Source organism: Mustelus asterias, chromosome 5 (assembly GCF_964213995.1).
Source record: "Mustelus asterias chromosome 5, sMusAst1.hap1.1, whole genome shotgun sequence".
Classification (NCBI taxonomy): Eukaryota; Metazoa; Chordata; class Chondrichthyes; order Carcharhiniformes; family Triakidae; genus Mustelus; species Mustelus asterias.
This window is the reverse complement of record NC_135805.1, coordinates 139,429,780-139,449,339: the sequence shown is the minus strand read 5'-3', so window position 1 is coordinate 139,449,339 and position 19,560 is coordinate 139,429,780.

The following is a 19,560-nucleotide window of genomic DNA, read 5'->3' as shown; positions in this document are numbered from 1 at the left end:
CGTGGGTTTCCTCCGGTTTCCTCCCACAGTTCAAAGACGTGCGGGTCAGGTGGATTGGCCGTGCTAAATTGCCCCTTAATGTCAGGGGGATTAGCAGGGTAAATGCATGGGGTTATGGGGATAGGGCCTGGGTGGGATTGTGGTCAGTGCAGACCCGATGGGCTGAATGGCCTCCTTCAGCACTGTAGGATTCTATGATTCTATGAATTAATTCCACTCCTTGGAGTATCTCATTATTTTTTATCCTCATCAAGCTGTTGTTCACTTTTCTTTTGAGTGGTAACACGAATAAATAAATATATTAGCTCAAGTGTTGGAAACTTATCCAGCATTTTGTCCAAGTAAAGTTTTTTTAAAGTTTATTTATTATTAGTCACAAGTAGGCTTACATTCACACTGCAATGAAGTTACTGTGAAAATCCCCCAGTTGCCACACTGTTCGGGTTACACCGAGGGAGAATTTAGCACGGCCGATGCACCCTAACCAGCACGTCTTTCAGACTGTGGGAGGAAACCGGAGCACCCGGAGGAAACCCACGCAGACATGGGGAGAATGTGCAAACTCCGCACAGACAGTGACCCAAGCTGGGAACTGCACCCGGCTCCCCGGCGCTGTGAGGCAGCAGCGCTAACCCACTGTGCCATCATGCCGCCCTAATTGCTGTTGCTATTGGAAACCAGGCAGGGAATTTGACTTTGGGAATACATGACAGCCACGGTCTCACCGAAACAGTCCATGGCTGCATGTGGCGGGGGGCGGGGGGGGAGGGGGGGGGGGATGGTGGGTGGGACCCCCCTCACTGACACTGGTCAGGGTTTGTGGGAGATTTCTGCCTCTCCGCCAAGACAAGATGACTTTGCTCGATGTTGACCAAAGACCAATCACAGAGCTTCCTCGAAATGAGGTTCCGTGTTGTAATGTTGTCCAAGGAGTCATGGGGGGGGTGGAGGGGGGGGGGGGGGGGGTGGAGGGGGGGCTACCAATTCTTTCTTCACACACTTGGGACTGTAATTTCTTCCAGCAAAACCCTTTCTCTTTTCGGTTAACCTAGACCGGGTCAAGCAAATCAAACCTCTTAACCAGACGATGCACCACATGGCTGTGTGGCTACTTTTTATTCATCCATGGGACACGGGCGTCACTGGCTGGGCCAGCGATTATTGTCCATCCCTAGTCACCCTGGAACTGAGTGGCTTGATCGGCTCACTTCTTTACCAACTCTGAGCAGCGACGGTGTAAAGACTTCAATCGGGCCATTGAGGGTGGCCTATTGGACTATCAATTCCCTGATTAAGGAACCAATTGATGGGCCAATCAGGGAGTCTTTGCCTTCTATTTAACCGGGTGTGTCAGTTCCTCTGGCACTCCAGGAGGTAGACTGCTAACTACTAGCACTCCGTATACTGCTGTAATAGCCCCCCCGACCCTCCTCCCCCCCCCCCCCCCCCCCCCCCCCACACCACACACACAGAAAAGGGTTTATTTTTCCGTTTTGGGGATCCTGTCGCAGGCCACGGGGCCTGGCTTCTCAGGCAGCCTGCCGCAGATTGAGCTGTGAGTAACCGTTCCTTTCTCGAATGAGGGACAGAGTTTCCTGTCGTACCAGAGTTTCACAAACAAAATGGTGCCCACAGGCCGACTGGGAGCGGATTCCTGAGCCTCCCGCTACCTCCAATTGCTTTTTTATTCACTCGTGGGACATCGGCATCGCTGGGTGGCCAGCATCTATTGCCCATTTCTTTTGTTCCTTTGTTTAAGAAGGGTAGCAAGAATAATCCAGGTAATTACAGGCCGGTGAGCCTTACATCAGTGGTAAGGAAATTATTGGAGAGGATTCTTCGAGACAGGATTTACTCCCACTTGGAAATAAGTGGATGTATTAGCGAGAGGCAACATGGTTTTGTGAAGGGGAGGTCGTGTTTCACTAATTTGCTCGAGTTTTTCGAGGAAGTGACAAAGATGATTGAGGGTACGGCGTAGATGTTGTCTACATGGACTTCAGTAAGGCCTTTGACAAGGTCCCTCATGGCAGCCTGGTGCACGGGATCAGAGGTGAGCTGGCAAGATGGATACAGAACTGCCTTGGGGTAGCAGTGGAAGGATGCGTTTCTGAATGGAGGGCTGTGGCAAGTGGTGTTCCTCAGGGATCAGTGCTGGGACCTTTGCTATTTGTAATATATAAATGATTTGGAGGAAAATGTAACTGGTTTGATTAGTAAGTTTACGGACGACACAAAGGTTGGTGGATTTGCAGAGAGCAATGAGGACCATCAGAGGATACAGCAGGATATAGATCAGTTGGAGACTTGGGCGGAGAGATGCCAGATGGAGTTTAATCCGGACAAATGTGAGGTAATGCATTTTGGAAGGTCTAATACAGATAGGAAATATACAGTAAATGGCAGAACCCTTAAGAGTATTGATAGGCAAAGGGATCTGGGTACACAGGTACACAGGTCACTGAAAGTGGCAACGCAGGTGGAGAAGGTAGTCAAGAAGGCATACGGCATGCTTGCCTTCATCGGCCGGGACATTGAGTTTAAAAATTGGCAAGTCATGTTGCAGCTTTATAGAACCTTAGTTAGGCCGCACTTGGAATATAGTGTTCAATTCTGGTCGCCACACTACCAGAAGGATGTGGAGGCTTTGGAGAGGGTACAGAAAAGATTTACCAGGATGTTGCCTGGTATGGAGGGCATTAGCTATGAGGAGAGGTTGGAGAAACTTGGTTGTTCTCACTGGAACGACAGAGGTTGAGGGGCGACCTGATAGAAGTCTACAAGATCATGAGGGGCATGGACAGAGAGGATAGTCAGAGGCTTTTTCCCCAGGGTGGAAGAGTCAATTACTAGGGGGCATAAGTTTACGGTGCAAGGGGCAAGGTTTAAAGGAGATGTACAAGACAAGTTTTTTACACAGAGGGTGGTGGGTGCCTGGAACTCGTGCCAGGGGAGGTAGAGGAAGCAGATACGATAGTGAGTTTTAAGGGGCGTCTGGACAAATAATGAATAGGATGGGAACAGAGGGAAATGGTCCTCGGAAGGGTAGGGGTTTTAGTTCACATGGGCAGCATGGTCGGTGCAGGCTTGGAGGGCCGAAGGGCCTGTTCCTGTGCTGTAATTTTCTTTGTCCTTTGTTCTATTTCCTTCCCCAAAGGAACCAGATGGGTTTTCCGACAATCGACAATGGTTTCATGGCCATCAGTAGATTCTTAATTCCAGATTTTTCATTTATTGAATTCAAATTCCACCATCTGCCGTTGCGGGATTCGAACCCCAGAACATTTGCTGAGTTTCTGGATTAATAGTTTCGTGATTATACTACTAGGCCATTGCCTCCCCTGTGGTGCAGTTAGAACATAGAACATTACAACGCAGTACAGGCCCTTCGGCCCTCAATGTTGCGCCGACCTGTGAAACCAATCTAAAGCCCATCTAACCTACACTATTCCAATATCATCCATATGTTTATCCAATGACCCTTCAAATGCCCTTAATGTTGACGAGTCCACTACTGCTGCAGGCAGGGCATTCCACGCCCTTACTACTCTCTGAGTAAAGAACCTACCTCTGACATCTGTCCTATATCTATCACCCCGCAATTTAAAGCTATGTCCCCTCGTGCTAGCCATCGCCATCCGAGGAAAAAGGCTCTCACTGTCCACCCTATCTAATCCAACTGATCGTCATCAGTTGGCCAACACGGAACTGTAGGAAGTTTGGGATCAGTCCTCACAGTGACAGACACAGCTCCCGGGGATCAAGAATTTGATTTATTATTGTCACACGTATTAGCCTACAGTGAAAAGTATTGTTTCTTGCGCGCTATACAGACAAAGCATACCGTTCATAGAGAAGGAAACAAGAGAGTGCAGAATGTCGTGTTACAGTCATAGCTAGGGTGTAGAGAAAGATCAACTTAATATAAGGTAGGTCCATTCAAAAGTCTGAGTCGGTTGGTACGTGTCCTCAGATTTTTGTATCTTTGTTCCAAAGGAAGAACATGGAAGAGAGAATGTTCGGAGTGTGTGGGGTCCTTGATTATGCTGGCTGCTTTTCCGAGGCAGCGGGAAGTGTAGACGGAGTCAATGGATGGGAGGCTGGTTTGCGTGGTGGACTGGGCTACATTCACGACCCTTTGTAGTTCCTTGAGGTCTTGGACAGAGCAGGAGCCATACCAAGCTGTGATACAATCAGAAAGAATGCTTTCTATGGCGCATCTGTAAAAGTTGGTGAGAGTCATAGCGGACATGCAAAATTTCCTTAATCTTCTGAGAAAGTAGAGGTGTTGGTGATCTGGACATATAGAAACCTGAATGTGTTGACCACTTCTACTGTGTTCCTGTTGATGATCCCCAAATTTGGATGAGGAGGGGTAATAAAAGTCCCCAGCAGGATGCCCCCTCATCTCTCAGAGCAGCCCAGTTGCATTCTACAACATACTGCCAACCGTTATGTTGCATTGTGGACATTGTTTACAGAAAACAGAATCGATCTATGTATATGTGGGAAGGAGCAAAGAGAGTATTTCGCAGAGGCCCCAGGAAGGATTCCACACTGGCAACGAGAGAGAGACAACTGAACAATTGCCCAGTGAAATAGGGGGACACTAAACTGAGCAACCGCTCAATAGAACGACCCTGGAAATTCCCTGTCTCCGGGTAATTAGCTGGGACGAAAAGAAACGGGGGAGAAACATTCCAGGAAAGCGGCTAGGACAGGGCAGGGATTGTTCCTTGCTCCCGAGACAGCAGCACTTAGTCTGTCACTCCCCTACACACCAGCTCCGCACGACCCCCGTTCCCAGGGAGTCTTGTCAAGAGAAGGAGGAAGGAGTTGTTGGGTAAGGGAGAGGAAGGGAGGGGAAGGAATGGTGGGATGGCAAAGGGAGGGAAGCAGGGGGAGGGAATGGTAGGGCGTGGAGTGTTGGGGTGGAGAGGAAAGGGAACGGAGCATGGAGCATGGGGCCAGACAGAAAGAGGGACAGTTAAGTAGATGATTAGCCAGGGTCCATGGCCATGAACCCTGGCTAATCATAGATTCCCTCCAGTGCAGAAGCGGCCATTCGGCCCATCGAGCCTGCATCGACCACAATCCCACCCAGGCCCTATCCCCGTAACCCCATGCTAGTCCCCCTGACACAAATGGGCGATTTAGCATGGCCAATCCACCTAACCCACACATCTTTGGACTCTAACTTTGCCCCAGTTACCCGCCATTTCTCAGTAACCATTTAGTACCCTTGTCAAAGGAACATCATTTGCACTGGGACAGTGGCACAGTGGTTAGCACTGCTGCCTCACAGCGCCAGGGACCCGGGTTCGATTCCCGGCTTGGGCTGTGCAGAGTCTGCACGTTCTCCCCGTGTCTGCATGGGTTTCCTCCGGGTGCTCCGGTTTCCTCCCACAATCTGAAAGACGTGCTGGTTAGGTGGATTGGCCGTGCTAAATTCTCCCTCAGTGTCCCCGAACAGGCGCCGGAGCGTGGCGACTGGGGGATTTTCACAGTAACTTCATTGCAGTGTTAATGTCAGCCTACTTGAGACACCAATAAATAAACTTTAAACTTTTTTTTTGCAAGAGATGACCCCTAATCAGTAGGAACGGAAGAGAATTTCCATATTCCCTGCAGATGGAGGTCAAAACATGTAGATCATGCTCCCAAAATAGGCCCTGAAGCCTATAGGCTGGTTGAGCCTGGTGTGCTCTGAAAGAGGTCAGAGGTGAATGTGTGTATTGTAAATATTTGTAACCGCAGCAAATTGACTTCAGTCTGAAACTGGAGCTTTAACTCTATCTGAAACATTTACCTCGTTGGATTTCCTGTCGTGAGCAGGAGTCGCCTGCAGTAGTGTTCAGTCTCAGGGATTCCCACCTGTTGCACACTGCACTCCCTGGGGAAAATAACAAGCTCTCATTCTTCCATCCCTTCCTGAGCTTTCCAGCTATGTGGGACTCTTCCTTTCTTTTTTGTTGTTTTACACTATTACCCCTCCCCCTGGAAACCCCTGTTTTGTTTTGTTCCAGGTGACTGGCTTTGCCCTACTTAGAAATCAGAGATAGTAATCGAGCGGTGAGCGGAGTTTCCGGAGATGTTTACACGAGGTCGGCTGTTACAGCATGTTGTTTGCTCTTGTGGCGTTACCGACCTTGTTTTTTTTTCTCTCTCTCTTTGCTTGTTTCAGGGCCAGCCAAGAACATCAGAGGACGGAGCACATGTTGCCTTGGAAACCAGGGCCTGTCGTAGGCCTCAGCATGAAAAGCAGAAGCCAAACTCCCACTCGAGAACAGCAGAGCTTTACATGTTCCCCGTCAGAAGTCTTATCCTTTATCCCTCCCTTCCCCCCCCACCGACTCCCCTCACATTTGCCGAACTTTAACCGCCTCGCCTGCCTGAGGCTTGTCAGAACCCGCCCGAGGCCAACAGGGAATGTCGTTCTGCAGGCCTCGCCCAGGCCGATTCTGGGGCGGGTGTGCGGTAAAGTTCCGGCACTTGCCAATCATGCACTTTGATCCTACATTCGGGGCGGCACGCTGGCACAGACAATATAGATTTGTTACTAAATATTAACCATATTAAAGAAGCTTTTGTCCATTTCACAGCGATCAACTTGGCAATTGAAAATGCACTCCTGATGTTCAGCACTGCTGCCTCTCAGCGCCAGGGACCCGGGTTCGATTCCCGGCTCGGGTCGCTGTCTGTGCGGAGTCTGCACATTCTCCCCGTGTCTGTGTGGGTTTCCTCCGGGTGCTCCGGTTTCCTCCCACAGTCCAAAGATGTGCGGGTTAGGCTGATTGGCCCTGCTAAATTGCCCCATATTTCATAGAATCCCTACAGTGCAGAAGGAGGCCATTCAGCCCATCGAGTCTGCACCAACAACGATCCCACTCAGGCCCTATCCCCATAACCCCATGCATTTACCCTAGCTAGTCCCCCTGAGACTAAGGGGCAATTTAGCACGGCCAATCCACCTAACCCGCACATCTTTGGAGTGTGGGAGGAAACCAGAGCACCCGAAGGAAACCCACGCAGACACGGGGAGATTAGCAGGGTAAATATGTGGGGTTATGGGGATAGGGCCTGGGTGGGATTGCGGTCGGTGTAGACTCGATGGGCTGAATGGCCTCCTTCTGCACTGTAGGGATTCTATGATTCTATCCCACAGTGACTACAGCCTTAAAGAGAACCTCCCTCAGACACCTGAATACAGTAGCCTATCAGAAATGAAACGCCTCTGGATTAAGCTCACTGTACTCACAGGGGCGATTTTCTAACTGATAATGAGATATTCTGGGCTTTCTGCCCCAAAGGCAGGCAAGCTCGCCGTCTCACCCCCGCCAGGGGAATTTCCTCTTTGTGATGAGGATATAGCTGACGTTTCTCTGAACCGTGGGAATTGTGGAAGTCAAGCACCTCATCTGATTTCTCCACTCCCTGTTTTTTTTGTGTGTGTCACTCCTCCGCTGGATGATTGATGTTGTTTGGAATGTAACCACTCTGCCGGGCGAGCTTTCCCGTGGCCGCCCTCAGCTGTGGCGTTCAGAGCCCCGCCCACACCCAGTGTGACCACATTCCTGCCACCTCCCCCCCCCCCCCGACTCACCACTCCCTCCTTCCACACACAAAACACAGAGTCACTTTCTACCTGTGCATTTCCCTAGCGCCTCACACAACGTCCCAAAGCATCGCCGCCAATCAGCTAAAGTGCAGCCCCTTGTAATCTGCACGAACACAAGGATTAGAGACAGGAGTAGCCACCAGGCCCTTCAAGCCTGCCCCACCATTCAACACGAACATGGCAGGCCTCAACCCCTCTTCTGTGCCATTTCCCCATTGCCCTCTGCTCCTCGACCTATCAAATAAACGGTGGCTCAGTGGTTAGCACCACCATCTCACAGCGTCAGGGATCCGGGTTCGATTCCCGGCTTGGGTCACTGTCTGTGCACGTTCTCCCCGTGTCTGCGTGGGTTTCCTCCGGGTGCTCCGGTTTCCTCCCACAGTCCGAACGATGTGCGGGTTAGGTGGATTGGCCATGCTAAACTGCCCCTCAGTGTCAGGGGGACTAGCCATGATAAATGCATGGGGTTACGGGGATAGGGCCTGGGTGGGATTGTGGTCGATGCAGACTCGATGGGTCGAATGGCCTCTCTGTAGGAAATCTATGATTCTATTTGGAAAATGACACCTTTCACAGCGGCATTCACTCAGAGCCGGCACAGAAGGAAGAACTGGACTCCTAAAACCTGCCGAGGTGACAGTGCAACTTGAGTTACAGCTGACATAGCACAATGCTTACAGAAGGGTTACATTGGCTGGAAAGCACTCTGGGATTTCTTAAGGTTATGAAAGCTGGTTTGTAAATGCAAATCCTTTCATTTTTAACTCTTCCGTGCTCACAAAGATCCAACACATTTCAGACTGGACCCATTCTAAGGCAAAAGACTGCGTGTTGGCCCCCTCTACAGGGGGAGCTGACTGAGCAGAGAGGGCGGTGGATGGTGCGTTACCTCGATTGGGAGGCTTTCTAAATCTTTGTTCATGGGTTGTGAGCCTCGTTGGCGAGGCCAGCAGTTAGTGCCCAAACCTAATTGCCCCCTGAGTAGAGCCACCTTCTCAAAACGCTGGAGTCCATGTGGTGTAGGTGCACCCACAGCGCTGTTAGGGAGGGAAGCTATTAAGCCATTCAGCCTTTCAAGCCTGGCCCACTCGCTATTCAACATTACCATGGCTAATCCTCCATCTCAATGCCATATTCCCGTTCCGGGATTTTAACCCAGCGACTGCGAAGGAACGGCGATATATTTCCAAGTCAGGACGGTGAGTGGCTTGGGTGGTGTTCCCGTTTATCTGCTGCCCTTGTCCTTCCAGATGGTAGAGGTCACAGGTATGGGAGGTGCTGTCGAAGGAGCCTTGGTGTGTTGATTGTTATGTCTTGGCACACAGTGTGTTTTTAACCTTAGAAAGAAAGTTTATTCAGTTATGGGTCACAAGTAGGCTTACATTAACACTGCAATGAAGTTACTGTGAAAATCCCCGCACTCCGGCACCTGTTCGGGTACACTGAGGGAGAATTTAGCATGGCCATTGCACCTAACCAGCACGTCTTTCAGACTGTGGGAGGAAACTGGAGCACCCGGAGGAAACCCACGCAGACACGGGGAGAATGTGCAGACTCCACACAGACAGTGACCCAAACCGGGAATCGAACCCGGGTCCCTGGTGTTGTGAGGCAGCAGTGCTAACCACTGTGCCACCATGCCATCCCAGTGGACAAAGAACTGCGAGTCGACTTCTTATTAATACAATAACGTTTATTCATTCACACAATTAATATTAGTTATGGTAGTTACTTATACAGAACAATCAGAAGTTTCAAACTTAACGTTGGACTTTGACTTAACTGTGAGTGACTGACAAGTACCCAAGCAGATATTGGACTGTATCCATGTGTCGGTCTCTGCGGTCTCCTCGGTCTGGTCTGGTCTTTGGTCTGGTCTGATCCTCGTCTGCTGGGTCTGGTCTGTTCTTCCCTCTTCTCCTCTGGATGGTCAAGGATCGTCCTTCACAGTGGTTGGTCTCGAGAGTTGCCGCTGCTGGTAGTGTGTTGTGTAGCACCTTTATCCTTTGATTATTTTGTGCCCTTTAGGGCGGGTCCTCGAACATTACCAATCAATGGACCAGGGCTCGATCACCCCGATCGATGGAGCCCAATCGGCTGTTGCCACATCGATTTCAGGGTATGTACCAAGCAGCCATGCCTGTGGGCACGTAGGTCACATACCTGATGCGCGATATAACACACGAGAGGCGTGATGTACTCGGGAAATAAAGGCTTTTATTGCCAACAATAACAGAGCTACCATATACAGTACACGATCCCAGACTAAAGGATCACCAGGCAGAGCAGTGACCTTTATACCTCTCCCAGGAGGCGGAGCCGACTGGGGTGTACCATAACAACTATATTAACAGGTAGAACAGCCCAACCCTAACCCCAACAGTAACATATCTACAGACTCATAGTACTGGCCAGACCATGGCTCAGCACTACCTGGTGGGAACCAACAATGGTTCACCACATTCACCCCTCCTTTGAAAACAAAGGCCGGCGGGGTACAAAACACAGAACAATTGTTCATCTGTCTATAAGTTCAAGCGGTCTGGGGTACCGCACCGTCGTTGTGACCTCCTCAACACCGGCGATGACACCGGTTCAGGCAATCGCGGTGACCTTCTCTCCAAGGCGGTGTCCAGCGACTCCTCCAGTGCCTCACGGGCCGGTAGACCCCGAGGTGGTGACAATCCGCTGAACTCGGGCACGCCTTGAAGTGGCGACCATCTCCTGGACTCAGGCAAGCTGTACACGGGAGTAAGAGGGTTAAGTGGTGGTCCCGATACTGCCCGCGCCGTGTCAGGAGGGGAAACAATAGTTGGGGGGTCCCTAACAGTAGGTGTGGGAGCGACAGGGGTTTCCAAGCCCCCTGCTGGCACCAGGTCTCGAATCAAGACCGTGTCCTCTCGCCCGTCAGGATATGCCACGTAGGCATACTGAGGGTTGGCGTGGAGGAGATGGACCTGTTCAACCAAAGGGTCGGACTTGCGGGTCCTAACATGTCGCCGCAGGAGGACAGGTCCTGAGTACGTCAACCAAGACGGTAATGAGGTCCCAGAGGAAGACTTCCTAGGGAATGAAAACATTCTCTCATGAGGAGTAGCATTGGTTGCCGTACACAGGAGTGAGCGTATGGAGTGGAGCGCATCAGGGAGTACCTCTTGCCAACGGGAGACTGGAAGACCTTTAGACCTCAACGCCAGTAAGACAGCCTTCCAGACTGTAGCATTCTCTCGTTCGACCTGTCCGTTACCCCTTGGGTTGTAGCTCGTGGTTCTACTAGAGGCAATCCCAAATGAGAGCAGGTATTGCCTCAAGTCATCGCTCATGAACGACGAGCCCCTATCGCTGTGGATATAACAGGGGTAACCGAACAGGGTGAAAAGATCACAAAATGCCTTGATAACCGTGGCAGCTGTCATATCAGAACAGGGAATGACAAAGGGGAATCGTGAGTACTCATCAACCACATTGAGGAAGTACACGTTCCGATCTGTCGAGGGAAGGGGGCCCTTAAAGTCCACACTCAATCTTTCGAATGGACGAGTGGCCTTAACGAGTTGTGCCCTGTCAGGTCGGTAGAAGTGCGGTTTGCATTCCGCGCATACCCGGCAGCTTCTGGTTATGGACCTGACATCCTCCACCGAGTAGGGTAGATTCCGGGCTTTTATGAAGTGGAAGAGCCGAGTGACCCCCGGATGGCAGAGGTCATTGTGGAGAGCCTGCAATCGATTCTCCTGCATACTAGCGCTTGTTCCACACGACAGGGCATCCGAGGGCTCGTTGAGCTTCCCTGGACGATACATGATATCATAATTGTAGGTGGAGAGTTCGATTCTCCACCTCAAGATTTTATCATTCTTGATCTTACCCCGTAGCGTGTTGTTGAACATGAACGCCACGGACCGCTGGTCCGTGAGCAGAGTGAACCGTTTTCCCGCCAAGTAATGGCGCCAATGCCAGACGGCCTCCACAATGGCCTGGGCCTCCTTTTCCACCGCCGAATGTCGAATTTCAGGGCCTTGGAGGGTGCGAGAAAAAAAGACGACGGGCCTGCCCGCGTGGATAAGTGTGGCGGCCAGGGCGAAATCAGATGCATCACTCTCCACCTGGAAGGGGATGGACTCATCGATAGCGTGCATCGTGGCTTTCGCGATGTCGGCTTTTATTCTTGCAAAGGCTAAGCGAGCCTCTGTTGTTAGGGGAAAGGAGGTAGACTTGATGAGCGGACGGGCTTTGTCCGCGTAATTGGGAACCCACTGTGCGTAGTATGAGAAGAAGCCTAAGCATCTTCTCAGTGCTTTGACGCTAGTGGGCAGGGGAGGTTCGAGGAGAGGATGCATACGGTCTGGATCAGGGCCAATGACCCCGTTTTCCACCACGTATCCGAGGATAGCTAGGCGGCGTGTGCGAAATACACACTTCTCCCTGTTGTAGGTCAGATTCAGGCGAGATGCAGTGCGTAGGAATCTAAGAAGGTTGGCATCGTGGTCCTGCTGGTCATGGCCGCAGATGGTGACGTTATCCAGGTATGGGAAGGTAGCCCGCAGCCCGTTCTGGTCCACCATTCGGTCCATAGCACGCTGGAAGACCGAGACCCCATTCGTGACACCAAAAGGAACCCTTAAAAAATGGTACAGGCGACCATCCGCCTCAAAGGCCGTGTATTGTCGGTCCTCTGGGCGAATGGGGAGCTGGTGGTAAGCAGATTTTAAGTCGATGGTGGAGAACACCCGGTACTGCGCAATCTGGTTGACCATGTCAGATATGCGCGGGAGGGGATACGCATCCAGCTGCGTGTATCTGTTAATGGTCTGACTATATTCTATGACCATCCGGGGTTTGTTCCCATTCTTAACCACCACGACTTGCGCTCTCCAAGGACTAGCGCTAGGTTGGATGATCCCTTCCTTGAGGAGCCGCTGAACTTCAGATCGAATGAAGATCTGATCCTCAGCGCTGTAACGCCTGCTCTTTGTTGCGATGGGCTTGCAGCCTGGCACGAGATTCTGGAATAGGGAGGGTGTGGTAATCCTAAGCGTTGAGAGACTACATGTGGAGCGCATTGGGCAATTTAGAGGCTGCGGGTCTCCCACTGAAAGCGGAGGGAGTGGCCCATCGTACTGCAGGGTTACACTCTTCAGGTGGACCATAAAATCTAGTCCTAGGAGTATTGGCGCGCAAAGGTGCGGTAACACAAGGAGCCTGAAGTTCTCGTAAACCGTGCCCTGCACCGTCAGATTGACCACGCAACTCCCTCGCACGGTGACAGACCGGGACCTTGACGCCATCGAAATTGTCTGCTTGACAGTTCGAATCTGGAGACCACACCGCTTCACAGTGTCTGGGTGAATGAAGCTCTCCGTGCTCCCGCTGTCAAACAAACAATAAATCGGGCGTTTGTTTACCTGTATGTCCATCATGGACTTGTCGAGTCTGTGAGGCTTGGCCTGGTCCAGGATGATCGACGCCACCGTTGGTTCGTGGGTGCAACTGCAGGCAGCTGAGATGGTTGATGACGACCCCTGCTGGTCATTCGCGGTCGGTGCCGACCAAAATGGCTGCCCCCATAGGTCGCACGTGGACGATGGCGCCAAAACCTGCGGCCCCTGCAGGTCGCACGTGTCTTGCGACTCCGTCGTTCGGAATGGCGACGTCCTGGAATCGCACGTGGCAGAAGACCTTGAAGATGCAGAAGACAAGGAGGCCGGCTCCGGGGAGTCACACGCCGCACTGCTGTTCTTGGATGGAAGTTTGGACCGGCATACCTTGGAATAGTGCCCCTTCTTGCCGCAGGCGGAGCACAACACCGCTTTAGCTGGACATCGCTGCCGAGGGTGTTTCACCCCCCAACAGAAGTAACACCGCGGGCCACCTGGAGCTGCTGCCGTCGTCAGGTCCGAGGCTGGGAACGCAATCGCGCATTTCTTTGGTCCCGCTGAATAAAGTGGAGTCTGCGACTGCCCCTGCCACGCTGTCTCCACGTGGTTGTCGGGGTACATCGCCAGACTTTTGGAGGCCGTTTCTAGAGCGTCAGCTAACTCTATGGATTTAGTGAGATCGAGGTTACCTTGCTCCAACAGCCGAAGGCGGATGTACGACGAGCCGATTCCCGCCACGAACGCATCTCGAGCTAGGTCGTTCATGTACTGGGCTGCCGACACTGCCTTGCAGTTGCAGGCTCTGGCTAGCTGTTGAAGCTCGCACGCATACTGTTCCGTCGTTTCGCCGGGCTGCCGCCGTCGAGAGGCTAGAAGGTGTCGAGCATGGATCTCATTCGGAGGTTTGTTGTATCGCTTCTTGAGAAGCTCGAGGGCCCCTTTGTAGTCGGGGGCCTCACGGATCGCTAGGTATACAGCGTCGCTTACCCTCGCGTGGAGGACCCGGAGTCTGTCGGCGTCGTCGGTGACCGCTGTGGAGGCGTCGAGGTAATCCTGGAAACACATCAACCAGTGGTCGAAAGTGTTCGATGCTCCCGCCGCACGTGGGTCCAACGTAAGCCGTTCGAGTTTAAGCATTTGCTCCATGTTTTCTTTGTTGTTTTTTTTTCAAAAAAAAAGAATTTACTTGTTGGCAATAAAATTGATGCGCGATATAACACACGAGAGGCCGGATGTACCCAGGAAATAAAGGCTTTTATTGCCAACAATAACAGAGCTACCATATACAGTACACGATCCCAGACTAAAGGGTCACCAGGCAGAGCAGTGACCTTTATACCTCTCCCAGGAGGCGGAGCCGACTGGGGTGTACCATAACAACTATATTAACAGGTAGAACAGCCCAACCCTAACCCCAACAGTAACATATATACAGACTCATAGTACTGGCCAGACCATGGCTCAGCACTACCTGGTGGGAACCAACAATGGTTCACCACATTCACCCCTCCTTTGAAAACAAAGGCCGGCGGGGTACAAAACACAGAACAATTGTTCATCTGTCTATAAGTTCAAGCGGTCTGGGGTACCGCACCGTCGTTGTGACCTCCTCAACACCGGCGATGACACCGGTTCAGGCAATCGCGGTGACCTTCTCTCCAAGGCGGTGTCCAGCGACTCCTCCAGTGCCTCACGGGCCGGTGGACCCCGAGGTGGTGACAATCCGCTGAACTCGGGCACGCCTTGAAGTGGCGACCATCTCCTGGACTCAGGCAAGCTGTACACGGGAGTAAGAGGGTTAAGTGGTGGTCCCGATACTGCCCGCGCCGTGTCAGGAGGGGAGATAATGGTTGGGGGGTCCCTAACAGGAGGTGTGGGAGCGACAGGGGTTTCCAAGCCCCCTGCTGGCGCCAGATCTCGAATCAAGACCGTGTCCTCTCGCCCGTCAGGATATGCCACGTAGGCATACTGAGGGTTGGCGTGGAGGAGATGGACCTGTTCAACCAAAGGGTCGGACTTGCGGGTCCTAACATGTCGCCGCAGGAGGACAGGTCCTGAGTACGTCAACCAAGACGGTAATGAGGTCCCAGAGGAAGACTTCCTAGGGAATGAAAACATTCTCTCATGAGGAGTAGCGTTGGTTGCCGTACACAGGAGTGAGCGTATGGAGTGGAGCGCATCAGGGAGTACCTCTTGCCAACGGGAGACTGGAAGACCTTTAGACCTCAACGCCAGTAAGACAGCCTTCCAGACTGTAGCATTCTCTCGTTCGACCTGTCCGTTACCCCTTGGGTTGTAGCTCGTGGTTCTACTAGAGGCAATCCCAAATGAGAGCAGGTATTGCCTCAAGTCATCGCTCATGAACGACGAGCCCCTATCGCTGTGGATATAACAGGGGTAACCGAACAGGGTGAAAAGATCACAAAATGCCTTGATAACCGTGGCAGCGGTCATATCAGAACAGGGAATGACAAAGGGGAATCGTGAGTACTCATCAACCACATTGAGGAAGTACACGTTCCGATCTGTCGAGGGAAGGGGGCCCTTAAAGTCCACACTCAATCTTTCGAATGGACGAGTGGCCTTAACGAGTTGTGCCCTGTCAGGTCGGTAGAAGTGCGGTTTGCATTCCGCGCATACCCGGCAGCTTCTGGTTATGGACCTGACATCCTCCACCGAGTAGGGTAGATTCCGGGCTTTTATGAAGTGGAAGAGCCGAGTGACCCCCGGATGGCAGAGGTCATTGTGGAGAGCCTGCAATCGATTCTCTTGCATACTAGCGCTTGTTCCACGCGACAGGGCATCCGAGGGCTCGTTGAGCTTCCCTGGACGATACATGATATCATAATTGTAGGTGGAGAGTTCGATTCTCCACCTCAAGATTTTATCATTCTTGATCTTACCCCGTAGCGTGTTGTTAAACATGAACGCCACGGACCGCTGGTCCGTGAGCAGAGTGAACCGTTTTCCCGCCAAGTAATGGCGCCAATGCCAGACGGCCTCCACAATGGCCTGGGCCTCCTTTTCCACCGCCGAATGTCGAATTTCAGGGCCTTGGAGGGTGCGAGAAAAAAAGACGACGGGCCTGCCCGCGTGGTTAAGTGTGGCGGCCAGGGCGAAATCAGATGCATCACTCTCCACCTGGAAGGGGATGGACTCATCGATAGCCTGCATCGTGGCTTTCGCGATGTCGGCTTTTATTCTTGCAAAGGCTAAGCGAGACTCTGGTGCTAGGGGAAAAGAGGTAGACTTGATGAGCGGACAGGCTTTGTCCGCGTAATTGGGAACCCACTGTGCGTAGTATGAGAAGAAGCCTAAGCATCTTCTCAGTGCTTTGACGCTAGTGGGCAGGGGAGGTTCGAGGAGAGGATGCATACGGTCTGGATCAGGGCCAATGACCCCGTTTTCCACCACGTATCCGAGGATAGCTAGGCGGCGTGTGCGAAATACACACTTCTCCCTGTTGTAGGTCAGATTCAGGCGAGATGCAGTGCGTAGGAATCTAAGAAGGTTGGCATCGTGGTCCTGCTGGTCATGGCCGCAGATGGTGACGTTATCCAGGTATGGGAAGGTAGCCCGCAGCCCGTTCTGGTCCACCATTCGGTCCATAGCACGCTGGAAGACCGAGACCCCATTCGTGACACCAAAAGGAACCCTTAAAAAATGATACAGGCGACCATCCGCCTCAAAGGCCGTGTATTGTCGGTCCTCTGGGCGAATGGGGAGCTGGTGGTAAGCAGATTTTAAGTCGATGGTGGTGAACACCCGGTACTGCGCAATCTGATTGACCATGTCAGATATGCGCGGGAGGGGATACGCATCCAGCTGCGTGTATCTGTTAATGGTCCGACTATAGTCTATGACCATCCGGGGTTTATTCTCATTCTTAACCACCACGACTTGCGCTCTCCAAGGACTAGCGCTAGGTTGGATGATCCCTTCCTTGAGGAGCCGCTGAACTTCAGATCGAATGAAGATCCGATCCTCAGCGCTGTAACGCCTGCTCTTTGTAGTGATGGGCTTGCAGCCTGGCACGAGATTCTGGAATAGGGAGGGTGTGGTAATCCTAAGCGTTGAGAGACTACATGTGGAGCGCATTGGGCAATTTAGAGGCTGCGGGTCTCCCACTGAAAGCGGAGGGAGTGGCCCATCGTACTGCAGGGTTACACTCTTCAGGTGGACCATAAAATCTAGTCCTAGGAGTATTGGCGCGCAAAGGTGCGGTAACACAAGGAGCCTGAAGTTCTCGTAAACCGTGCCCTGCACCGTCAGATTGACCACGCAACTCCCTCGCACGGTGACAGACCGGGACCTTGACGCCATCGAAATTGTCTGCTTGACAGTTCGAATCTGGAGACCACACCGCTTCACAGTGTCTGGGTGAATGAAGCTCTCCGTGCTCCCGCTGTCAAACAAACAATAAATCGGGCGTTTGTTTACCTGTATGTCCATCATGGACTTGTCGAGTCTGTGAGGCTTGGCCTGGTCCAGGATGATCGACGCCACCGTTGGTTCGTGGGCGCAACTGCAGGCAGCTGAGATGGTTGATGACGACCCCTGCTGGTCATTCGCGGTCGGTGCCGACCAAAATGGCTGCCCCCATAGGTCGCACGTGGACGATGGCGCCAAAACCTGCGGCCCCTGCAGGTCGCACGTGTCTTGCGACTCCGTCGTTCGGAATGGCGACGTCCTGGAATCGCACGTGGCAGAAGACCTTGAAGATGCAGAAGACAAGGAGGCCGGCTCCGGGGAGTCACACGCCGCACTGCTGTTCTTGGATGGAAGTTTGGACCGGCATACCTTGGAATAGTGCCCCTTCTTGCCGCAGGCGGAGCACAACACCGCTTTAGCTGGACATCGCTGCCGAGGGTGTTTCACCCCCCAACAGAAGTAACACCGCGGGCCACCTGGAGCTGCTGCCGTCGTCAGGTCCGAGGCTGGGAACGCAATCGCGCATTTCTTTGGTCCCGCTGAATAAAGTGGAGTCTGCGACTGCCCCTGCCACGCTGTCTCCACGTGGTTGTCGGGGTACATCGCCAGACTTTTGGAGGCCGTTTCTAGAGCGTCAGCTAACTCTATGGATTTAGTGAGATCGAGGTTACCTTGCTCCAACAGCCGAAGGCGGATGTACGACGAGCCGATTCCCGCCACGAACGCATCTCGAGCTAGGTCGTTCATGTACTGGGCTGCCGACACTGCCTTGCAGTTGCAGGCTCTGGCTAGCTGTTGAAGCTCGCACGCATACTGTTCCGTCGTTTCGCCGGGCTGCCGCCGTCGAGAGGCTAGAAGGTGTCGAGCATGGATCTCATTCGGAGGTTTGTTGTATCGCTTCTTGAGAAGCTCGAGGGCCCCTTTGTAGTCGGTGGCCCCACGGATCGCTAGGTATACAGCGTCGCTTACCCTCGCGTGGAGGACCCGGAGTCTGTCGGCGTTGTCGGTGACCGCTGTGGAAGCGTCGAGGTAATCCTGGAAACACATCAACCAGTGGTCGAAAGTGTTCGATGCTCCCGCCGCACGTGGGTCCAACGTAAGCCGTTCGAGTTTAAGCATTTGCTCCATGTTTTCTTTGTTGTTTTTTTTTCAAAAAAAAAGAATTTACTTGTTGGCAATAAAATTGATGCGCGATATAACACACGAGAGGCCGGATGTACCCAGGAAATAAAGGCTTTTATTGCCAACAATAACAGAGCTACCATATACAGTACACGATCCCAGACTAAAGGGTCACCAGGCAGAGCAGTGACCTTTATACCTCTCCCAGGAGGCGGAGCCGACTGGGGTGTACCATAACAACTATATTAACAGGTAGAACAGCCCAACCCTAACCCCAACAGTAACATATCTACAGACTCATAGTACTGGCCAGACCATGGCTCAGCACTACCTGGTGGGAACCAACAATGGTTCACCACATTCACCCCTCCTTTGAAAACAAAGGCCGGCGGGGTACAAAACACAGAACAATTGTTCATCTGTCTATAAGTTCAAGCGGTCTGGGGTACCGCACCGTCGTTGTGACCTCCTCAACACCGGCGATGACACCGGTTCAGGCAATCGCGGTGACCTTCTCTCCAAGGCGGTGTCCAGCGACTCCTCCAGTGTCTCACGGGCCGGTGGACCCCGAGGTGGTGACAATCCGCTGAACTCGGGCACGCCTTGAAGTGGCGACCATCTCCTGGACTCAGGCAAGCTGTACACGGGAGTAAGAGGGTTAAGTGGTGGTCCCGATACTGCCCGCGCCGTGTCAGGAGGGGAAATAATGGCCGGGGGGTCCCTAACAGTAGGTGTGGGAGCGACAGGGGTTTCCAAGCCCCCTGCTGGCGCCAGATCTCGAATCGAGACCGTGTCCTCTCGCCCGTCAGGATATGCCACGTAGGCATACTGAGGGTTGGCGTGGAGGAGATGGACCTGTTCAACCAAAGAGTCGGACTTGCGGGTCCTAACATGTCGCCGCAGGAGGACAGGTCCTGAGTACGTCAACCAAGACGGTAATGAGGTCCCAGAGGAAGACTTCCTAGGGAATGAAAACATTCTCTCATGAGGAGTAGCGTTGGTTGCCGTACACAG